The following is an 18,426-nucleotide window of genomic DNA, read 5'->3' on the forward strand; positions in this document are numbered from 1 at the left end:
GTTCCTTTCGATTCAGTGAAGCTATATTATGTATTTAGTTGTTATGGAGGTTTCTGCAAGTTTTTTGTTATGAGAAGATGAGAATTGCCATTGCCATTAGCTATTTCAATTGAAGATCAATCAAGTCCTATAGTCATTTTAATTTCCAATTAAATTATTGAAGAAGTGAAGATGTAGAATCATTTGTTAGAGTAACTTAAAATTCTAATTCATCAATCTTTTTTAAGTTTTAAAATTCCTTTCTACATATGGTACTTTAGGATAACTTAAACTCGACCCAACCTTAGTTTTTCTAGGATTTCCAACACCCAAACCGTGTGAGGAAACCCCTGTTAAGTATTTCAATCATCAAATTTATGTTATGGAGGCAGTAATCATCGATTTCTTCCTTATAGAGTAGATTCCTTTAATTATAAGTTATTAATTTTATTTGTTCTTGCTTGGATAGAGTCTTAGTACCGTTCTTCTTGCTGTGAGATCGATTCCACTCTGTCTATCAGTGGTATCAGAACGGGACATTTCTTGAGGCATTTTGATCCTTTCCTGAGTTGAGAAGATGGCGATGCAACACTATATGCTCAAGATATGCAAGTAGCTTAGTTAAGTTCACTAGTGAGGATTTTGACATGTGGACTGTCTTAGCTAGGGATTATCTTGATGTTCAGGATTATAGGTCTGTAGTAGAGAATGAAATAGTTGAGATTTTGGCTGGTAGAACTGTTTTAGATCTAAGTGAGGAGCAGAGAAAGGTTAGAAATAATGAAATAGAGAAAGATAGGAATGCTCAAATACTATTAAGAAGTGTAGTTGATCTGTTTGTTCTTAGGAAGATAGCAACTTGTGAAAGCTCTAAGGAGATTTGAGAAACGTTAAAGGTGGAGTATGAAGGGTCAGAATTGTCTAGGAAGTTCAAAGGAAAGAAGTTAGAGACTCAATTTACAGACTTTATCATGAAGGATGAAGAGTCAGTAGAAGAACTTAGAGGAAGATTTATGACCTTAGTTCATCAGATGAAATACTACAAGGTAGGAGTTAGCAAAGATAAGATGTTCGAAAAATTGATGGAAAGAATTCCTAAGAGATTTGAATATGTGGTGTCCTTGATGGATAGAGAATACAGTAAAGATCCTTAGTTGGTGACTTTAGAGGATTTTTAGAATGCTTTAGAAGTACATGAGAATATGTATGGGGTTAAGGAGGAGAAAGAGAAAGTTGTGTTTAGAAGTGAGAGATTCAGAGTTGTTGAGAATCCCCCAATTGCTAAACATTACAATCCTGATAGTCCAACACAAGCTAGAGCAAGTTCAACACAATCACAAGCATCAATTCAGAATCAGTTGCAGTCTCAACAGAATCAAGCAAGTCATCCTATGTCTCAACCATATCTACAACAACCAGCTCAAGTGTATCAGACATACCAAAGCCAGCCACAACCAACACCAGTCTATCAGAATCAACAACAATCATTCCAGCCATAACCGATGCAATTTCAACAATACTAAAGTCAACCACAACATCAATCAAGGCTCCAGAATTACCAGAATCAACCATATCGGCAACAAAGCTTCAACACTTGGAGGCCAAATGGAGGAAGAGGATTTGGAAGAGATCATTTTAGTCAGAATATGCAAAGACAATCAACATGGAGATAATTTCCTGAATACAAACACTGCAAAGATACTAATCACTCTAAAAATAACTATTTTTTTTTCATAGTTCAACTGTCTGTAATTACTGTGGAAAGAAAGGACATGCATAACAGGTTTGTTATGATAAATGGACAAATGTGCATCAAGATCCTAACAGCAGATTCTACAAAAGGAATCCACCAATCCATTCTATGCAAAGACACAGTTACTAATATCGAAATCCTAATACTAATCCAAACTTTATCCCATTAGGCAAATCCTTAGTGTAAAACAATCCTAGCCAATGTCATGTCAACTATGTTATAGGCATAAAAAATCCTGGAGTGATTCAATGGCAATCTACAACACCCCATATAACATTTCCAAACCCTCAAACTAGTCTGCTAGCCCCAAATTACCCTCAGATAGGTTACACTCAATAATATAATCCCTAACCAAACACTGAAATGTCACAAACACCTATAGGATCCCCAAAAATCTTAAACACTGTAAACTAAAGTCCTGAAAGCTCTCAGAATAGCCAAAGGTGTGGTGGAGAAGGTTTATAAGAAGAGGAAAGTGATTTTGTAGTGGAGGTTTGTTCTGTTTCAAAGAAGACTATGAAGAAAAATTCTTGGATAGTTGATAGTTGCTGTTCTAACTATATGTCTAGGAGGAAGGATGTTTTTATTAAGAAGAAAGATGGAATGAGTGCAGCTATGAAGTTTGGAAATGGTGCAATGACTCATGTTAAAGGAAAATAAATTGTGGAATTAGAGACTAAGAATGAAAAATCTGTCCTAGAAGATGTGTACTTCATTCCAGAATTAGACCAAAACTTATAAGTGTAGGTCAATTGCTAGAAAAGAAGTATGCAGTATATTTTAAAGATAAAGAATGTCTGATTTTCAATGTTGAAAGAGAGTTGGTACATAGAGTCCCTCAAATCAATAGGATATTTAAAATATAGATGGTGGAAGTTGAAGGTTCCTTCTTTGCTGGAATATTGACAGAGTTAACTCAACTATGGCAAAGAAGATTAGGACATACTAATCTGGATAATATTGTCTCAATGCAGAAGAATGAGCTGTTTTAGGAAGAATTGCTGCAAAAACCTTCTTGGAAGTATTTAAAATGAAGTTCAGGCAGTCTGGCATGAAACCGACCGCCGGAGATGAGCTCAAGTTCGATTCAAGTAAAGCCGAGAAGAAGATGAATACTATTGCCGATAAGGACCAATTTATACATCGTGAAGAAGTCAAGGACCTTGGTGTCACTAGCAGAAACATGAAGGATGTTGCAAACTTTTTTGAAGCTTTGTCGACTGTTAATGCAAATGACGATTGGCGGACCGTACGACACATCGTCGGAGCTCAGGCGATATGCCAAAATACTCAGGAAGGTGTCGGCAACAACGCTTCATTGTGTAATTCGTCTGCAATTCCTTGAAATCAAAATGCCTAATCAGAGGTTAGGATTTTCCGTTTTAGTAATGCTACAGTGCTTTAAAAGTTTCCTTTTTAGTTCTGTTGAAGAATAAACTAGGGTTTGATAGTTCTTTTGCTGTAGTTGATCAAAATAATCGATTCAAAACTCTAGATTCATTATAATAGATGCTGCGAATCGAATGGTTAAGTCAATTTCATCACTTAGATAGTAATGAATAATCTGCAAGTTCGATTAGCTCTGTTCTTGAGTTTATTGCTAAAAATTGGGGATTTTGTATGCTGCATGGATTTCTTGTTCCTTTCGATTCAGTGAAGCTACATTATGTATTTAGTTGTTATGAAGATTTCTGCAAGTTTTTTGCTATGAGAAGATGAGAATTGCCATTGCCATTAGCTATTTCAGTTGAAGATCAAACAAGTCCTATAGTCATTTTAATTTCTAGTTAAGTTATTGAAGTAGTGAAGATGTAGAGTATTTAGAAGATTTCTACAATTGTAGGTATCATTGAACATGCCTAGAATAGAAGTCAACTCTAAAGTCAACTCTCAAGACATTTTGAAGATCAATATGCAATTTTAAGGAAGAATAATATTTTTTTAGCAACAAGTTATATTTTGCTTTAGGCAAAGATTAAAACTTCAAGGAAAGAATAGTGCTCAAGAAAATCGAGTGAAAATTGCAATGTAGTAATATATCAGGTTGTGGTCCCAAAAGCTAGTTTTGCTTTTTCATCTAGTTTTTACATGTCTGCTTGCATTTTTCTTTTTCCAAAATTGTAAAATCCAATTTATGACGTCTAGGTTTATTTTGGAATCACTATATAAGATCTCTTGTATTTTCCTTCACAGTTATGAGCTTTTAATGAAATCGATAATAAATTGAAAGTTCATCAATTTTTTTTCAAGTTTTAAAATTCCTTTCTGCATTTGGTACTTATGATAATTTAAACTCGACCCAACCTTAGTTTTTCTGGGATTTCCAACCCCAAATCGTGTGAAGAAACTCCTGTTAAGTATTTCAATCATCAAATCTATGTTATTGAGGCAGTAATTATCGATTTCTTTCTTGTAGAATAGATTTCTTTAACTGCAAATTATAAGTTCTGTTTGTTCTTACTTGGATAGAATCTTGATGCCGTTCTTCTTGCTGTGAGATCGGTTCCACTCTATCTATCAATTAGGAATATAATCAGAAGAAACTTGCTCTTGCATTGGGAAGCCATTTATTTTGATAGAACTGTTCTATTAGCTAGGCTTTTGATAATGAAAAATCTTGATAGCATATACAACTTATTTATAAGAACCATACTTGCCTCCTACAGTAGGTGTGGTAGCTTTGTCTCTTGCCTCCATTCATGCAATGATAGGTATTCTTATTTAATGAGTATTAATTTTTTTCGTTAAAGTCATGTTTGTTTTAGACAAAAATATAATAAATTAATCATTTAATATTATACAGTATATTAAATTAAAATAGAAATAGAAATATTTTATTCATAATATTTTATACAACCTTTGTCTTCCAATAGAAATAAATCTTAAATAAAAAAATTTAAGAGTTGAATAAAAAAAAATTGAAGACAAACAACTCTTAAATTTGTGAAACATATATCAAATTTAAGATCTGTTTGTCTTCAGTTTTTATTTTATTTTTTATACAACTATTAGTACATGACAAAAAACTTACAAAATAAAATATATTTTTTTGAAACCAAAGTAAAAAAATTTATTTATTGTGAGTTGTTTATAACTATTTTTAAATTTATTTAATCAGGATTTATTAATCCATTTTAGGATACAGATTGAATCGATCCGACAATAAGTGAGATGACACAAACAAGGTTCAAGCAAAATTGAAAACATAACAGATACTTATAACTAAAAAAATCAATTTGCAAATATGAAATCGATGATTAAAGCTTCTATTTTTATTGATTTGATGATACATATTAAAATGGGTTGATTTCACAATGTTTGGAGTTGAAAATCCTAAATAAACTAAAAGAAGGTCGATTTAGGTGATCCTAAAATACCAATTACAGGAAAGATTGTATAAAACTAGAAAAATTATGAAGAACTTCAATGACTGCCGATTTCATTAAGAGTTCATAAGTGAGAAGGAAAATACAAATGATCTTATATAGTGATCCAACATTAATCTAGACGTCATACTTAAGAATTACAAAATGTTGAAAATGAAATTATAGATCAAATATTCTTAAGCAAAGAAAAAAGCATTTTTGGGACCACAAACTGATAAAATGCCACATAGTCTCAAGCCAAGCTGTATTTCTTGAGCACCACTTCTCCTCAAAATGACTTTAACTTCTCTGATGTAAAATTCTTCTTCTTCAAAATTGCTTCAAAAATCGACTTTGGAGTTGACTTTTATGATTAAGCATGGCAGATGATTGCAACCACTGTAGAAAGTTTCTAAACACACTACTAAATGATTCTGCATTTCTACTTCTTCAATACTTTAACTGGAAATTAAAATGGCTATAGGACTTGTTCGAATATCAATTGAAATAACTAAGTACAATGGCCAATTTCATCTTCTCATGTTAAAAACTTGCAGAAACCTCCATAACAACTTCTAATAGCATAATGTAGCTTTACTGGATCGAAAGGAACAAGAAAAATAGACATCATACAAAGTCCCCAATTTTTGACAGCAAACCCAAAAAACAGAATGATCGAGCTAGCAACTTATTCAATACTTAGTTATTGATAAAATTGATTAACCACTCGATTCGCAGCATCCAATATAGCGAAACTAGAACTTTAAATCAACCGTTTCATCAAGTATCACGAAAGAACAACTAAACCCTAGTTTATTCTTGACGGAAGCTAAAAACGGAAACTCGGAAGTTACTGTAGCATGCCTTAAATGGAAACCCTTGATTCGAATTGGGCGTTTTCATTTGAGAGAATTGTGAGTGAACTACCAGTAATGTCGTTGATCGGCACAACTCCCTGAGTCGAATGCGCGCCGTCCGGTGGTCCGACTTTTCGTCGTCCGGGCACAGTGAAGTTGATTGCATTTCCGAGTTCTGTACTTTTTGAATTTGCAGTGATATCTTTCAGGTTTCTTTCAGCAATGACAAGGTCCTTGAATTTTCCTCGATGTGCAATTTGGTCCATTTTGCAACGATGGTATCTTTCTTCTCAGCTTCACTTGAATTGATCCTGGCCTGAACTTCGACCACCAATTTCAGTCTAGAATTATTGTACTTCTTTTTAAACATTTCGAAAAAGATTTTGGCTGCAATTTTTCCTAAAACAATCCCATGATTGTCTAATTTCTTCTTTACAAATTTGATTCTAGCTGAAATCTTCTTCTTGACTGAATATTCTTTTTTAAGTTATGTTGAGAGATATTTAATTATACATCGTAATATCCACAACTATCACCAAACTAAATTAAATATTCTTTTACCTTTTACAAGAAAAAACGTACCAAAGACGAAAGAACTACTAATTAATTTCGTCGGTCAGGCGCTACAGATAGAATTAAAAACAAATCATCAGACTTACAATTCGTAGGAAAAATTATCCAAACTGGAAAACCTAAACCTTACTAGCTAGCTTGAAAAAACTACTACTCCGTCTGAGCAATGAGAGCTTCAAAATATGGTATATTGCCACAATATTCTCATTTATCCTAAAATAACAAAAAAATCCTTCAAAAAGGTTTAAAAAATTTCAATCAATTAATTATCAACCAAACTTAAATTTTTTTAATAAATTAAACCAGAATAATATCATTTGTCATTCGATTCACACATTATGAAATGTGGTTGATCCATAGTAAACCATTATATCCGATGAATTGAGATTGGCTGGCATTAATAAATTCGGCCATATTTAATTAAGATTAATAAAATTTCAGGTTCTTATAAAAAAAAGTGCCTTCTATAATCAACTTTGTTTGATCAAATGACAATAATCCTGTCATGACTAATTACGCACTTGATTGCATTTATGGTAAAACATTCTCCCATTAATAAATTCGCTATGGTCATGTGCGAAAAAAATTAAATATTTTTTTGTTAAGTATGCTGTATATGCAAATGTTTTGTTCCTAGTAATTATATATAGTTACAAATCTCAATTATAAAAAATATGGAGATTTGAGGCTTAATTTCCCTAATTAGAGATTTCGAATTCTGAGTCGCGAAAATGAAAACAAATGAATCATCATTGAGAACATTTAAACTTAAGGCTTTACCCAAAAGGAAAAAAGAATGATATAAAGCAAAACACTAACCTTAAATTTTGAAAATAATTTTTTATATGTTCATTCTCTGATAATATTTTTCTTTGGGACTTTAGTTTTTAGCTCTCGGTGGTAATAGGATCTATTATTTCATGATTTTTTTAATTAACAAATATTTTTTAAGTCTTTCCAGCTATCCTCACAGCCGACAGTCGTGATACATAATTAATTAGTAAATAAAATGAATTCACGCCTTCTACTATACGTAGTATATATACTGTATTCTGCTTCACATTATTGTCATACATTCATAAATACTATTCTCTCTATTCTACAATACAAAAACCTATCATTTTATATTTTTATTTTAAGATAAATTTTTTATTATCTATAATATTTCAATGAATTATAATTTAATTATTGTGAAATAAGATCATATTTAAAAATATATCTATATCTTTATATATATAACAACTATCCTGATATATTTATGTAATATTATATATTAATTATAATTCTTATTTTGAATATTACAGTATATGATATTCACTTCTCCTAAAATAAAGACGAATATTTAATTTTTTAGTTATGAAAAAAATAATAGAGATGGACACTTTTTATTTTTGTCATTTTCATGAGTACATAATTACATTAGTCGGCAATTTAGATAGGATTACATTTTTGTCTTTTACATGTGCATTATATATACTTCTTTATCGTTGTCATTTTCAAAATTCTAAAGGAACCATTAGTAATTACACAGCTCATGGTAGGTTGCTGAGTTCAATTATCTAAAAATGATTTAGAAATTTTAATTTGAAATGTTAATATGAACAACTAAATTTGGTGGGTTGATCAAACGAGCAGAAGAAAGGGTTTGGACCGTTCATTCTATTAGCAATTTCAGAAGCCTCATGTAAAATGTTGTCAATTAAAAATAAAAAACAAAAAAATCAAATTATTATTTCCAAAAATTACTAATTAACACAAGCTGTAATCGTGGCAGCCATAAACTTGTCCACGTCAACGCCAGCATTACACATGTTAGCAAATGTTCTTGTATACTTCTTCCCATAAGTTGATAATTTTCCACAAGATTTCTCGTAAGTTTTAACCTGTATGCACCCAAATGAAAAGGATTAGATTTTAATAAACGAGTTCTGGCTTAAATTACATGAATTAAATGTTAATAAATCTATATTTAAAAATCTATATTGTCTATATATATGTACCAGGGTCTTTAAGCAATCCCAGTCGTCCACAAGAGATTGTCCAGGAGATCGAACAGACGTCAAAACCTCATCAGATATTCCCTTTTGATCAGTTCCGAATAAAATTGTTGCAATTTGGTTCATATTTGTGTCGACGAAATTCCTTTGATTTTATTTCATCATAAAGCTTTTTTTGATCTTCCATCTTCTCTTTTGAGTCTTTTAGAGCCTTGTCATACTAATATATCCAATGTAACCCCATAAAAAAGTGATCAGTTAATTAACATTTAAACTTTTTTAAAAAAATTAATAATAGAAATTAATTCTTCCTCCGTCCTAAAATAGTTGTCGATTTTTACAAGTATAAGATAAGTAGTATACATATAATTAATAAATTTATATATATAGTATACCTTGGATTGTAAATATAAGAGGTTGGCATCGTATTGAGAAACAAGTCGGGAAATCGAAGACGGAGAAGAGTGAAGGAAAGCTTGTCGACCTTTGTTAGCTGGATCAGTGCCAATGTAAGACACGATAAATTCTTTAGCAATCTCCAGATTCCCATATTGCATTACATGACTAGAAGAACGACGTCCCTCGATTCCTAACGTTCTTTGTTTAACCTGAAAGTTAATTAATAATTATTAAATACATAAATTCATGAGATCAATGAAAAGTGATCAAACTTGTCATATATACCGTTTGGTATTGGGTCTGCAAAGTTTCTTTACTCAAGTCATGTACCTCGCTGCAAATCATTAAAAAAGGACAAACCTATATGTCAAGTAATATATATTATATATATGTAAGTTGGATTTAAATATTTATGCCGTAGAAAAGAATATATAACAATTATTGTATTAACTCTGGTGAATCAGAGTCGAAAACACGTACTCACATCGAAGGAAATGTCTAACCGCTGAGTCACACCCTGATGGCCCGTGGTGGGTAGATTAGTTATTTATTATCAGAAAATATTATTTAAATGAGATAATTAAGGATGGAATTAATCATTTTGGAACCTGTCCTCTATCCAGGAAACACTAAATTGATCTCCCAAACAAGTGGTATATTCTGGTGGAGGTCCAACAATATCTCCTGGGCAATATGTTCCATAGCTTTTCTCAAGTGCATTTGAAGCTGTCACTGCATAGAAGTTTATGTTATTCGGTAACAAGCCCTCGAACATGCTCCCTCCCTCGCAAGCTTCTAAGTAAAACACCTAAAATTATTCGAAAACCCGATTATGATGTAGGAAAATACGGAAAATTCCAAGTAAATAATATAAGATCATAATTAATAAGATACCATCTTTTTGTACGTTCCGGATCTCGATTTTTCCTTCAATACATCTACAAGATCTTTGGCGGCGACCTCTTCACCAACCGGCATAGCTGATGAAAATTAAGATAGGTGGATATTCATGTGTGAGAATCATGAATAGATTTGAATATTTTTTTTAAAATTAAAATTTTGAATCATAACCAATATCAACTTATTGGCCGAGGTTTTATCCAGATGGACTTTCATCCAAGAGGTCTAAGGGTCGCGTCTCCAAGGAAGTTTAGGTTGGAGGAGGACTATTTTGGCTCCTTTGTGTAGTTCAAACCGATGAATGAAAAAAAAATCCCGAGTCATTATTAATTAGGAGGAAAAGTTTGCTTACAAACAAATCCTGGAGAACCATGGTCAGCATAGTAGATGAAAATAGTGTCATCTGGACTTGTTGCTAACACTTTTCCGCTCCCTCCTGTCAGAGCAGTTTTGTTTCCAAGAAGAACAGCGTAGAAATTCCTAGCATTACAATCTTTTCCGGTATAATCCTACAAGTTTTATAAAAAAAATATTAAAAAAAAATGTTTGTCAAATAAAAAGTGAAAATTCCGTATCAAGTTTTTCGAATAATTAAACTCCATAGCTAGATAGATTAAGATGCCATTAGATCATTTCGAAATAAATTAGAAGCTGAGAAATGAATAGGTTAAACCTTGGGGACTCCTTTGTAAACATCAGTACCATTAGGTTTGTTGATGATGACACCAGGCCTAGGATTTTCTGTATTATTTGCAATATCATCGTACATAAATACAATGATATTCTCATCTTTTAATCCTCCCCTTTTCAACACTTGATATGCATGACATACATCAGCCTACAAAAAATCAAAGTATTTAATTTAAATTTTTTATTATATATCAAATCATTAGTATAACAAATTAATTAAAATATAATTTAATTAGCCGATAATCATCACCTCACCTGGTGTCTATAGTTATCATAACCTAGCGATCCTGACACCAAAACAGCCCATTGCTTTCCAATAGGATTAGTTTTTACGTTTGATTTCGAGTTGAATGGCGCCTCAGTGAAATCCCTTGATTGACAATAATGAACAGAAAGGCTTATTAGGAATATGAGAAGAAACTTGATATTCATCCCATGGTAATTCATTTTTGTAGGTTTTGGATATGAAAAATCTCGAGAGCATATACAACCTATTTTTATATATATATATATATATATTGTTTAGATGGATCATATTTTTCATTGGTAATTAATATTATTATTATTTTTAAAAATTGTCATCTGTAAATTGTAATACATAATTAGCTAGCTGTATGTTCATGCACATTAGCTGTATAGTTAATTGTAGGATTGTTTACCAAAGAAAGATTAATTACCTACCAAATTAAGATACCTACTTTTAAAAACCAATTTGCTTAATTTCCTAATAAATGAGTCGAGTCATTTATTAGGAAATTAACCAAATTGATTTTTAAACCAGTAACTGATGTTGTTCTTGGTTATTAAAAAAAAAAAAAAGACGGATGTTGTTCTCTGATGGGCTGGGCTGACACTATAGTTAGTGGCGATGCATGCACCATGGGTCGAGCCACTGCCAAGCCGTAGCGCCAAAACTTTCCTATTATCAATTTTAAAAATAATATATATTAAGTATATACATATACGTATATATCAAAGAGCAAAAAGTCTCACATATCAACAGTGCAAATCACTGATCATTTCGACGCTGCCTTTGTGTATCGGTCGGAGACAAATCGATATAGGCCGATTGCACGCTGGGCTACTGGTGAGGTGCTTGCGGCTGAGACACAAATTCTGGGCAGGGTGGAAGATGCATTACATATGTTGAGACTTTTGCTGCAAAGAAAGCAGGTATGTATAAAGAGTTGTGTTTGTATAGTGAATGAATCGAATTGTATTGATTTACCTTAGCTGTATATTTATACAATTACAATCTGTAATTAAACCATTCTCTATAATTGATCCTAAGTATCTAGGATCTGATACAATAATTGATAGGGTTTGATAATAATTGATATGGTTTGATTTTCTCTTAAATATAGATTGGACTGAGATGGGCTTCAGAGAAAGATGGGCTGAGAGACTTTAGAGAACGATGGATTACCTTCTCCAATACGGCCCCTCAAGCTGGTTGACAGTCACGGATGCCAAGCTTGAATTTCAGATGCACGAACGAGATTCGAGAGAGTGGCTTGGTGAGTGCATCTGCGATCTGGTCGTCGGAGCTGACATGGGAAACACGAAGCGACCCTGTTCATGGATGAAATGGTAATCAATTGCGACGTGCTTCATTCTGGAGTGGAAGATTGGATTACAGCTCAATTGTGTGGCTCCTACATTGTCACAGTAGATGACTGGTGCCGCAGGAAGAGAGACGTTTAGCTCACGAAGAAGGTTGGTGATCCAATTAAGTTCCGAGGCAGTGTTAGCGACCGATTTGTACTCGATTTCAGTGGAAGACCGCGCCACAGATTTCTGCTTCTTCGAGCTCCATGAGACTGGATAACGGCCAAGGAAGACGATAAAGGCGCTGGTGGTGTAGAAGGTGTCTCGATCCCCGCCCCAGTCAGCATCAGAATATGCTTCAAGCAAGTGTGATTGATTTTGATTAGCAAAGGCGTGTATTGAATCGGACATGTCGGAAAAAAGTTGAATACCATCATTAACGGTGCCGGCCAGATATCGGAGGAGACGCTTAACCGCGAGCTAGTGGTCAGTTGTCGGACAATGACATAATTGCGACAATTTGTTCACCACAAACACAATATCAGGTCTGGTAAGTAATAGATACTGCAGGCTTCCAATTACTGTTCTATATTCACCAATATTTGTGAGTGAGGTACCTGATTGCAATGTAAGCGTCGGGCTACTGGCCATCGGGGTAGTGACTGGGTTTGCATCATTCATCTTTGTCTCATGAAGTAAATCCCAGTATGTATTTTTGTTGTGATAGGAGTATGCCTTGTTTGTTGCGAAAGACCTCTAGTCCAAGGGAGTAGGCTAGTTCCCCTAGGTCTTTAATAGAGAATTTCTGAGCTAGTAGACTGATGTAGTGATCAATAAGATGAGAATTGTTGCCTGTGACAATAATATCATCAACATAAACGATTAAAATAACTGTGCCCTCAGTTTCTTGATGTATGAATAAGGAAGTATCAGAATATGAGTGTTGAAATCCTGTTTGCAACAAGAATGATCGCAGTGCTTGGTACCAGGCATGAGGTGCTTGTTTAAGGCCGTAGATAGCTTTTTGGAGTTTACAAACATGGGTCGAATGATCAGCATCAATAAACCCCTTAGGTTGTGTCATATAGACATGTTATAATTGGGGACCTTGTAGAAAAGTATTATTTATGTCAAGTTGCCAGAGTTGCCATTTCCTCGATACTACAATGCTTAACACGATTTTGATTTTTGTAGGTTTAACCATAGGGTTGAAGGTTTCGGCATAGTCAACTCCAGGACGCTGATGGAATCCCTTCGCTACTAAGCGAGCCTTGTATTTGTCGATGGTGCCGTTTGATCGTCGTTTGACCCGAAATATCTACTTACATCCAACCAAATTTTGCGAGGAATCCGCAAGAACCAGCTCCCAGGTACCAATCTTGACTAAGGCATTGAATTCTGCTGAACAAGCTTGCCGCCAATGAGGTTGGCGCAGGGCCGTGTGATCGTCGTTGGCTCAGTATCGGCATGAGTCTGAACTCGTGCTGTTAGGCTCATTTTCTTGAGTGGCCTATGGATATTATTCTTTGCACGAGTGACCATGAATGCCTTGAATTAACGCCTACTTGTGCACGCTGTAATGATATATTTTCTTGTTCTGCATTGTCACTGAGAGGCGGGGCATCCAATTGTGCATGGAAAGGAACCAGCGACGGTGCCAATGGTGGAGTGGGTGGCTGAGGAGATGGTTCTGGTGGCATAGAAGGTGGCAGAGGAGATGGGGCAGGTGATGGTTGGTGGATTGGTATGGGCAACGGAATCCAGGTGGAGAGGGGGTTAGGTTCAACTGATTCAGGTCTAACATTGGTGGAGGAAAATGGGAAAGACAACTTCTACAAAGACAACATGGCGAGAGGTGTACTATCGAGATGTATCGAGATCAAGACAATGATATCCACTTTGAGACAGTGAGTAACCCATAAACACACACGATTTCGATTTTTGTTCTAGTTTATTTTGTGTATAGGGCTTCAACCATGGATAACAAAGACACCCAAATGTCTTAAGTTTGGAGTAGTTTGATTTTTCGTGAAATAGATACTGGTATGGGTTTTGCATGTTTAGGTTAGGTGTCGGCATGCGATTGATGAGATAGACAGCAGTGGCAAAGGCTTGTGGCCAGTAAGATGTAGGTATGGAGGCATGGCTCAAAAGAGTTAGTCCGATTTCCACAATGTATCTATGTTTTCTTTCTGATGTGCCATTGTGTTCTGAAGTGTGGGGAGGTGATGTATGAAAAGATATGCCATTTTGGGACAGGTAGGATGATAGGGCAACGTACTCACCTCTATTATCAAAGTAGAGAGTTTTAATTGGAATTTCAAAAAACTTCTCAACAATAGCTCGAAATTTAGTGAACACGCTGTGAACCTCTGATTTTCTGGTTAGACAGTAAAGCCATGCATATTTGGTGTAGTGGTCTACAAAGATAACAAAGTATTTGTACCCTTCATTAGATAATGTAGGAGATGTCCAGACATCCGAGAAAATGAGGTCTAGTGGCCGAGTTGAGACTAGTGTGGACTGATAGAATGGTAATTTGTGACTTTTATTTGATAAACATGCATTACAATGAGTACTTGCAGAATTTGAAGTAAACGAAATATGGCTGGAATTTAAAACATGGTGAATGATTGGTTTTGCAGGTGCCCTAATCTAGAGTGCCAGTTGGAAATAGAGGGAGTAGTGGTGGTAAAGGCTTGGATAGGAGGTGGATGGGCTGGCCATTCATACACACCATCCTTCGGTGCACCCCTGATGATGATTGGAGTCCCGCTCTTCAGCTCCTTCACAAGAAAAGAAAATGGTGAGAACTCGATTGAGACACCATTGGTTGCATAAAATTGGTAAACTGATATTAGATTTTTCTGCATTTGTGGCACACATAAAACATTTTCTAATTTAAGATTTTTGTTAAAAGCCTTAATTGTACCACTCCCTGTGTGACTGATATGGAGACCAGACCCATCTCCAATCATGATGTCTTCATTACCAGTATACGGACTATGCAGGGACAGGTTCTATAAGTCAGTGGTGACGTGGTGAGAGGCACCAGAGTCTAGGAGCTAGGGAGCAGAATTTACAGTAGCATGAGTGGCGGCATAGTTAGCACGTGGCTGGTGCATATGTTGATGTGTGGTCGGAGCCTGAGAGGCTGGAATGATGCGAAAAGATGGACAACGCTTTGCGGCATGGCCAAAAGCAGCACATATCTGACATTTGCCGAGGTAAGGGCGTGGCTGGTATTGATTGCCTCTTGAGGTGTTCATTCCAATTGAATTCCATGATTGAGGGGACCCTTGCGGGTTCCAGGAATTGAATTAGTTGTGTTGATTTGCAGATGAGCGAGAATTAGTTTGCTGACCAGTAGGACACCATGAATTGCCTGACTGATTCATATGGCGGCGCTTGCCATTGGAACGACTGGCATAGTTGGCTGTCATCGGTACTTGAGCAGGTTGAGCAGCAAGTATTCTTGCTTCAACAGTAATCAGACGTTCAAAGAGCTCATCAAAAGAAGTGGTAGAGTCCCTATTACTTACCTGATGTTTGCCTTCATTGTAGGAATCATCAAGACCCTGAAATACTTTGTCAATAACATCTTCAGGAACCATTAGAACTTTTAGGAAGGCCAGTTCATCAATTTTGATCTTTATAGCTTGCATATACTCTGTGATAGACATGGAGCCTTTGGTAAGCCTCTGCAGTTGGGCTTTTAACTATTTTTGTTTTCCACGAGAAGGTTGAGCATATTGTTTGGCTAGTATATCCGAGACTTCTTTGGATGTCCTGGCAGTCCCAATGAATGGGATGAGACTGGGTGTAAGGGAACTAATAATAGCGTTGAGGATCAATTGATCCTGGTGAAACCAGAGGGAGTAGGCTAGATTCGGTGTTGTTGTGTTGTTGGTAGTGATGGTTGCAGACGGACACGGTTTTGTGCCGTTGACGTATCCCATCAAGTCATGGCCAAGTAAGAGGCTGTCAAATTGCAATTTCCAGCATGATAGTTTGTTGAGTTAAGTTTCATCGGTGCTTGTGCCTCTGTGTTGAGAAGGATAACATCGGATACATTGTTGGTGGTGCCAGACATTGCCATTGGATTGGAAAAGAGAAAAAAATGACATTAGTCAGTGGCTCTAGATACCATATAAAGAGTTGTGTTTGTATAGTGAATGAATCGAATCGAATTGATCTCCTTAGTTGTATATTTATACAATTACAATATGTAATTAAACCATTCTCTATAATTGATCCTAAGTATCTGAAATCTGATACAGTAATTGATACGGTTTGATTTTCTCTTAAATATAGATTGGACTGAGATGGGCTTCAGTGAAAGATGGGCTGAGATAGACTTTAGAGAACGATGGGCTGCCTTCTCCAATAGTATGCACTTGAACCACATTATAATTAAAGGCAATAGTAGGAGGCTCATTTTGGAATTGCAGTCTAGTTCCTACAGTTTGGTTTGTAGCGGCTTTATCATCGACATCATTAAGGAGGAGCCAAAATATTTTCTTTCTTGTGTTTTTAGTTTCATAAAGAGGGATGAGAATAAAGTGGCTGATATATTAGCTCACATTTGTATAGACTAGCCTCGTTTTATTATTTCCTGATAACCTGCCGTTTTGTTTTTTTTTTCCGATCTGATGTAGCATACTTTGTCCATTTGGACTATCCTAGTGAAATTTTATTTATTATCTAAAAAGGTGGCTCAAATTTGTCAATGCCAGCTATCCATGATCCATTGGATGAAATTTGGAGGATTGTGACTTTTCAAGAATCGTACGTGATGAGGAGAGCGTCGCCAAAAAATAAACTAATATTCGAGGAGAACCTCAGTTACAATGATAAAGTAGCAATTTGGCAATAACAGAGATGAAATCTAGCTATTATAAGAATTTTACATCTCATATCAGTTTCCATGTCTTTCCGCAAGCTTCCATGCAACCTTGTTGAAGTTCGAAGCTTCATCCCGTTGTCAAATGTAACATGACATTTCATCTAAAAAAAATTCAAGATTTCATTTGCCAATTTATGATTGATCTCTTTACATTTTTCAGAGAACTAAACATAAATTAAAGAAGATGGATATTAGGATTGTTGAGATTGCTTGTTTCATGAAGCCTGCATACCAGGAAGAAATTGAGAGCTTGGTGGGTTCTGAAGTCAAGATAAAGAACAATGCAGCTAAGAAAAGAAGAACGTAGTCAAAAGGAATGCAGGAAAGAAAAACCTTAAGCTGCAAGTGACTGTTTTGGGAAAATGGGCTCCAAAAACCTTCCTTGATGCATTTCCGATGATTCTGAATTAGACAGGACGGAAACTGTGCAATGAATGTATGGCCAGGATCGATTCAGGATTTGCTAGTGAGACTGGTGCAATTTCTGCAGAGAAGGACAAAATTGCACATCGAGAAGAGTTAAAGGACCTCTTTATGCCTGCAATAAACCAGAAGGGTCTTGGTGAACTTAAAAGTGATCCATTGAAGTTGCATCCACTTTTCTTGATGATGCCAAATCCGTTTGCTGGAATTTGATTATGCAAATCGATTATGCAAATCGATTGGTGAAGTCCATCTAGCTTAGAATTGATTATGTGAATCGATTGGTGAAGTCAATTTTATCTATTATCTACTAGAGAATAAAATATGGGTTGAGATTACTGAAAACTAGAAAATGTCGTCTGAGAATTGGGGAAATTTGTTGCAGTTCACTTTTGTTGTTCTTTTCAGTTAAGATAAATCACATTATGTTTTAGTAAGTTGTTATGAAGGAGTATGGATGATTTCAGTTTGAGCAAATGAGTTTTGTCTATTGGAGATCCTATTTCAGTTTATAGTCAAAACAAGCCATTTTCAAAATTTCCAGTTGACGAAAAGAAGTAGTCTTATATTTACATTCAATTTAGTCTATTGAAACTTTCCGCAATGGTCTTTGCTCAGTTTTATGGCCAGATCAAAACTCAACCTCATAGTCAACCATTTCAAGCATATATATTTGATCTCAACTGAATTAAATTGTTTGTAGAATGAAGTTTCTACGACAGTGTTTTGACCAGTTACTTTATTAGAATAGATTAAAATATCAATAGAGGATTGTGGGGCAAGGAAAATCAGACCATTACAGGATAATTTGGCATTATGTGCAGTTGTCCTTTTCAGGCCATTTTGCTTTCCTGGTTTTGCATTTTTCTAATTTTTGTAAAAACAGCTTTTGGTTTTCCAATTGGTTTTTGGCTGTGACCAAAAGATTATGATAGGTTAGGTCTTTATTTCAGAAGCACTATATATGACTCTATCAACTAAAATATGTGACTCTATCAACAGCTTCAATGACAGAAACGATTTCAATTTTCAAATG

General features: G+C 35.0%; 1 pseudogene; it reads right to left on the reverse strand.

The window, feature by feature from the left end:
• Positions 1 to 8,272: 8,272 nt before the first annotated feature.
• LOC139883747 (vacuolar-processing enzyme alpha-isozyme-like) lies at positions 8,273 to 13,761 on the reverse strand (annotated as a pseudogene).
• Positions 13,762 to 18,426: the final 4,665 nt, after the last annotated feature.

The sequence above is a fragment of the Rutidosis leptorrhynchoides genome, unplaced genomic scaffold (assembly GCF_046630445.1).
Source record: "Rutidosis leptorrhynchoides isolate AG116_Rl617_1_P2 unplaced genomic scaffold, CSIRO_AGI_Rlap_v1 contig444, whole genome shotgun sequence".
Taxonomy (NCBI): Eukaryota; Viridiplantae; Streptophyta; class Magnoliopsida; order Asterales; family Asteraceae; genus Rutidosis; species Rutidosis leptorrhynchoides.